At 48.2% G+C, this 6,176-nt stretch overlaps 1 protein-coding gene across 1 annotated transcript in view; it reads right to left on the bottom strand.

Annotated features, from left to right (window-relative positions):
• LOC115332840 (cytochrome P450 3A43-like) overlaps window positions 1-6,176 on the bottom strand; it is a 44,396-nt gene that overhangs the window by 23,590 nt on the left and 14,630 nt on the right. The gene's annotated exons all lie outside the window — the stretch shown is intronic.

Here is a 6,176-nt window from a genome sequence, read left to right as displayed (position 1 = left end):
TGCTCCCGGGAATCGCCATGGGCCAGACCAGCTAGAACAGCTCTATCGTTCCTGCCCGGCCCCAGCCTCGCGCAGCACGCTCTTCCTCTTTCCTCGCCGGCTGGCCCCTCTCGCGCCTCGCTCTGCCGTCCTCTCCTCCCGACGCCCACACACACTAGAATAAAATTTGGGTAATTAGAACCAAACTCTGCATGCTACAGAACCGTACGCACAGTGCAAAGCCTGGTGTAAAATGGCGACAGGCAACGAAGTGTAGGCGTAAAAAGGATATTTACGCTTCGCATGAGATTTTTCTAAAGTAAAACTTTAGCATCCTGCTTTCTGCATGCCGTCACAACTGTTACCAGACTCAGCATTAAATTTGGTTGCTGAAACAAACAAAATTTTGTGCTACGAAAATCCACTATTTGAAAACTCGCAGGTTTGGAAGGTTTTGGTTGCGACCACGCGTGCCGAACGGCACTAGGAGTGCCGGAACGGGCCGACAAGCCTTTCGCTTGAAGACCTGATCGCCCGATTCTCGACGCCAAAGCGAAGCAACAATCGCCCCGATTGTTCCAATCGTATTTCCCTAATGTGGCTGTCAAAGCGACTCGTAATACAATTTGTATAAATATGTTATTTTGCCGAGTAGTCCGCAAAATGAATTCGTCCGACCACTTTCCAAGCCTGCACATATATTTTCGTTCACTTCCCTCCCAACAGTTTCGGTAAAATTCACTTACTTGTTGCGTGGCACTGCAGTAATCCACTTTTGTCGCCGTGTCGCTTCCCAAGATCTCGAAGGGAAGCTGGGGAAGCGGTGAAGTTTGATCCTTGAGTCACCTTCGCGACTTTGGCCGTCTTCATGCAGCAGTAGCAATGTTTATTTTTTGGAAGAACTCCAGGAGTAGGCGAGATGTCACAGGAACCCGGTGAGGTTATGGAGACGTGAAGTTGGGACTTACTTTTACGAAAAACAGATAAAAAAAAAAAAAACTCACGCCGATCCGAAATGCAACGTTCACACGTGGTTTCTGCATACGTCTGCCCGCAGCCCCCGCGACCCGCGTAGTCCTGGCCTACCCAGTTTCTTTATTTTGCAGTCGCTAGATGGCGCAACGTGTAGCGCCAAACTGCATTGCAGGTTGCCTATAGCATAGCGAATCTGCAGCAATGATCGCTGCAGCTAAGCAGTTTGCTCTGGTTTGGAGCGCACGTTCGTTTATTGTTTTGTTGAATATGGACGCGCCAAAAACCTCACATGCGCCAAGTTTTCAGTCACCAAGAGTTTTTACTCTGGCGACGCTAATACGGCTGAAATTAGTCGCGTCGCATTTTTAGAGCTCACGACCACCACTGGGGGCTGTTTCGCGGCATATGGTTGGACACAGGGTTGGACACGAGTCGTCTATTCAAACCAATGGGCGCGTTAAGTTAAGGCGCTCGAGCGCGCTCCAGCGGTCAGAGTGCACTCGAGCTAAACTAAACGACATCGTCTCACTTCCGGTGCACGCTGGCGGAGCGCGCTCGGCCAGCTTCGTCGTCGGCATAGAGATCGTACATACTAACACTAGAGGAAAAGATCCGCCATTTTCCCATGCATTCTGGCTGCCGCAAGCGGCGGAGCATGCAGGCAGACCCTCGGGGCCCCACACATTGTTACCAACTTCCTTCGATTTTTCGAATATAATTGTATTACCAGAGCAGTTTTATGAACAACAATCCGCGAACTTACCGATGGAAAGATACTCGCGTTCCTTTCGAAGCTTTCTTTTTTGCTTAGCGCGCAGATGTACGGCTTTACATCAACGCTAAACTAAACCAGATAACCGTTCTCGCGGGCGGGGCGCGAGTGGGCGCGCCCCTGGAATACGAAACCTAAGGAAACCGAGCAAACACCAGATTTCCGAGATTTTAACAGAAGGGAAGTTAATGCAGTGCAATGAGTATACTGCTTTTTATAAGCGTTAGAATAGCTCAAAATTCAGTTTACAACGTTAAATTATCACTGTCTATATTGCTGAGAGTTTTCAGTCTTCACATTTACCATTGCGACTGCCGTCCTTCAGCTGGCAACATTGGTTTCTTTCTCTCGTGTTCTGTCGCTCTCTTTCGCGATCTTTCACTCGGGACCCAGGATGTCGGCGCCATAGAGTTATTACAATAAACGCTAGAGGCTCAACTGGCGCTAGTGTCTACGGGACTTGCGGTTGCAAATTGAAGCAGACAGCATGCAGTCTACATTTCCAGCCTCCCTGTGTATAGGCTCCTTGCATTGACGTCACATCGCACACATTTGCACACCAAGTAAAAGGAGGAGAGGGAAGCTGCTTTTGTAAGAATTTTGAGCGACGGGTTAATCTTCTATAATCTTCTGGGAGGAGAATAGCGACGCCTGTGCAAATCCAGAAGGCACAAAGGAGGGTCCTGATAAGAGGGGAGCTCCTTCTCCCCCTCTTCTCTGGAGGGTATCGGAAATGACGTCATGTGCAAGGAGCCTATTCCTATGGGAAAACCCGCGTGAATTTTGTCTTTTCGCAGGAAAATAACATGAATAACTTTTGTCATTTTGGTTGTACCGTATAGTATGTGCCTTTATTGGTATGGTGAAAGTGTAATTGCTTTAGTTACAGCATTGTTCTTTACCACTAAGCGATGTTAAACTTCGCTCTATTTCAGGCCCAAACCTCTGTTTCAAGCAAGGTATGTGAAAACGAGCTACCATTCTAAGCAAACTAACGATCGAAAGGAATATAGAGTGTTTTCAAGGTTTGCTAGCATTGCGGTGGTGCTTATATATTCCTAATATGCCCGTCCTGTCATTGAATGAAACTGACTTCGTCGTGCATCTTTACGATCGGTTAAAGAAACATTCGAACGCAAAAAATAAAGCATGCGAGCTACGAAAGGTGTGTCGTTTTTATTATTTCCTATGACAGGCAGTTATTATCGGGCATCTGCTCTCTGGCTCCCCCTATTTGCAAAGATTTGGAGCGTGCGGGTGATGATTTGAACCCAGAACAAGCATCTTCGCACATAATCATGAGTAGAAAGAATAAAGCAGTGCTTATTTATTGCAAATCTGACTATATTACGTGGCTTTCAATTTATTTCGATCGTCTGCGTGCACAAGGAGTTGCTTATCCAGTATTACTGCGTAGTTCTTGCCGTCTCTCTTGGTTTTTCATGTGTCCTTCGTTCGTTTGACAGGTATATCCCCCATGCTGGAAAGCGTCGACGCCGTGTTCGCGCTAACAGTGTACGACAGTGCACATAAATACACGTACGAAGGGGTTTTAACATTGTTTTTCATGCCACAAATTTCAAATAAAAATACTGTAACTGACCAATTATTTCGTCTGCGTGACTGAGAAATGCTCCAATGTGCTTAGTACGTACAAATTATTCGTGATATTTGCTCTTATAATCGAGCGCCGAGAGAAAATGCACTCGCTTTTTTCCATAGAAATGCATTACCGGAAGTCAATTTCTGACTGCTTGCTGTCTGCTTCAAAATGCAACAGCACACTAGCGCCAGCTGAGCCTCTAGCGTTTATTGTAATAACTCTATGGTCGGCGCACGGGATTTGCCACTCCTCCTCACCCACCTTTACCCCCCCTGGTCGTCGGAGATGGTGCGCGAGAGCTCGAACAGGTCGGTTTCCGGTGAGATGACGGCGTTTCCGCCCTCGCGGCCAGTCTCGCGGTTACTCGCGGTGGTTTCACGCGTGGTCTCGCACGAGACGGAAGGAACATCAAAACCCAAGCGTTTTGGGCTCCGGGCCGGGCCGCCGGGCCACTCTGGACCAGAGGCGTCGGGTGTGCTCAATCCCTGGCGAGCGAGTCCGCTTCCGAACGCTCCGAGGCTCTGCTCCGAGGATGCCACCGCGCTCGCCTCGGCGACCGCGACCGCACTAACCGAACCCCGCGGCCAAAAGGTTCCGGCCTAGCCAGGAATGGCACCGAGGTAGGCCGGTCGTGGGTAGGAGCTGCTCGTTCTGCGCTACCATGCAGTGCTCAGAGCTCTCGGCGTCGTTCGTGCTTGCGCCGAAGCATTTAGGGACTCCCTCGGACGCGCAAGTCGCGCCTGCTTGGATGGATACTTCAACGGCGATCGCTTGGCAGCTCGTGCAATCGTTCCGTCATTGTGGAAAAATAAAAAATAAAAAGGCATGGTGCTGGTGTAGAAAGGTATGCATACATCCTTCAAATGTTTGTCAAAGTTCTTCATGTATCTTACCGCAATTTCAGGATCAGGCGAGCCAATGAATTCGGCTATTCAGCCGTCATTCTTTAAGGCTTTTGGGAATTCAGAAGGCGTTCGGCGTGCCTTTAATCGCCGCACCAACAGCGTGCAGCACAAATACAAGCTCTTGCTGCCGTCTCCGCGCGCTTATTTCATCGAAGTCGTCGTCGAACAAACACTTCTTCGACGTTACAGAGCTTGTTTCGACGAGACGGGTGCCGTGTTTAAGCGCGCGCCGGAAAACCGGAACCGGAAACATTAAAAAAATAGGCGTCAGGTGGCGCCTCGGTACGAAAGTGCGCCGTTAAGCTCCGCTCCGAACCCGCGCGCTCAAGCGCAGATGGTCGGAGTCTGGAGCTCACGAACTTAAAGCGCCCAATGTATGGCCGAACTCACCCATTCATGCACCCAATACTTGTTCGATTCACGAGCGCCCTCTGAAGGGTTGTTTGGGAGCTGTTTGGAAGCTATTTTAAGCGAAAAAACAATTTTTTTTTAGAGCAATATTGATGGCGCGAGACGCGATTTAGTCGGTAGCCATCTCATTTTCGCTTGTTTTCTCTCTTGGCATTTCGGGCGCGTGGAGAAGAGATGGATTGGCTTCGCCTTCACATTGAGGTGGAAGGAGCGAATGACCATCTCGTTGAGGTCAGAGAGCGAATGACCATTCCGTGACGTCATGAACTTTGTGCGCGGAATTTCAAATAATTTGATCGCCGTCAATATTGCTATAAATTTGTTTTTTTTCGCGTAAGACTTATTTTTTGACAAGCGTGTCCCAAGCAGACTGTTAAACAAATATTTTTTTAGGGGATTTTTAAGATTAGGGACAACAACTGGGGACTAGAGCCACTAAATGAGCTGCGCTTAGAGTATCGGCACTCCGTTCCCCGACATTGTTGTGGGCGCCGCCATCTTGGCTCGTATGCAGGGCAGACGCAGCTGCCGATCGTCATGGTTCAAAAGTGGGACTTCCTCAGCATTAGATTCGGTGTAAGGAAGCTCATGTAATATTGATTTGCTCAGTCGCCAACTCTTTAAACATCTGTGGAGGGCGGAAAAGCGTTTTCTGTAATTTCAGATAAATCTTCAGATAACTGAAAACCATGATTTTAAGACACAATATGGCCAAGTGTCGTTACTCTGAAGCGTAGCTTATTTAGTGGCACTACTGGGGAGAACACAACAGCGTCTGAAAGTCTTAAGGTTTCTTTTTTTCCCACTACGATTGTTTATTAGCTGGACTGCGCAATAACCCTTATTTCAGTGCTGATTGTTTTGGTCGTGCGGTACGCTTCCCTCCGGGAATGGCGACATCAGGAAGCAAGACTAAGGGCGAGAGTGCACGCGTGCGCAGACGCTTTCTGTGCACAAGCATTAGCCACTCAGAAGGCCAAAGAACGAATGACGAAGCCAAAAGCTTGAACGTAGTTTAGGTACAGACACAGCCGACGTTACGGACGAATGGAGTCAATCAAGGTGCGAGAAAAGTGCACCGTAATGGCGATCGAATTGTCTTTGTGAATTTTTGAGTTTCTTATTGCCGACTATACCGATTACGCACTCAGATATCCTAGGATCGCGTCCCATTCAGTGGGCGTGGTTGATTTAGTCGCTGGTAAGAAGAGGGGTTCCCGTATTACACCCGGTAAGAAATGTTGCGCTCTTGGCTCGGCTTCATTGGTTTCGGCGAATTGTAGCGTTTGTCGAACCTGACGTTTGATATCGAACCTCGGGTTTCGACTGGTTCGGCGCACCTTCGAACTTTTGAAAAAGTTCGACGAAGTTCGACTTTTAGAGATCGTTATCGACGAAGGTCGAATTTTAACGATCCTTCTCACAAAAGTTGCAGATACTTGAGAAAAATAAGTTTTACGTGACTTTTGTTGTATATTTTTCACATTATTAAAAAAACACACACACAGACACAAACGCATAGACATGCAGA

This window comes from Ixodes scapularis, unplaced genomic scaffold (assembly GCF_016920785.2).
Source record: "Ixodes scapularis isolate PalLabHiFi unplaced genomic scaffold, ASM1692078v2 PGA_scaffold8__174_contigs__length_109621045, whole genome shotgun sequence".
Classification (NCBI taxonomy): Eukaryota; Metazoa; Arthropoda; class Arachnida; order Ixodida; family Ixodidae; genus Ixodes; species Ixodes scapularis.
Note: the sequence above shows the minus strand (reverse complement) of the source record. Positions and strands in the feature narration are given on the sequence as shown.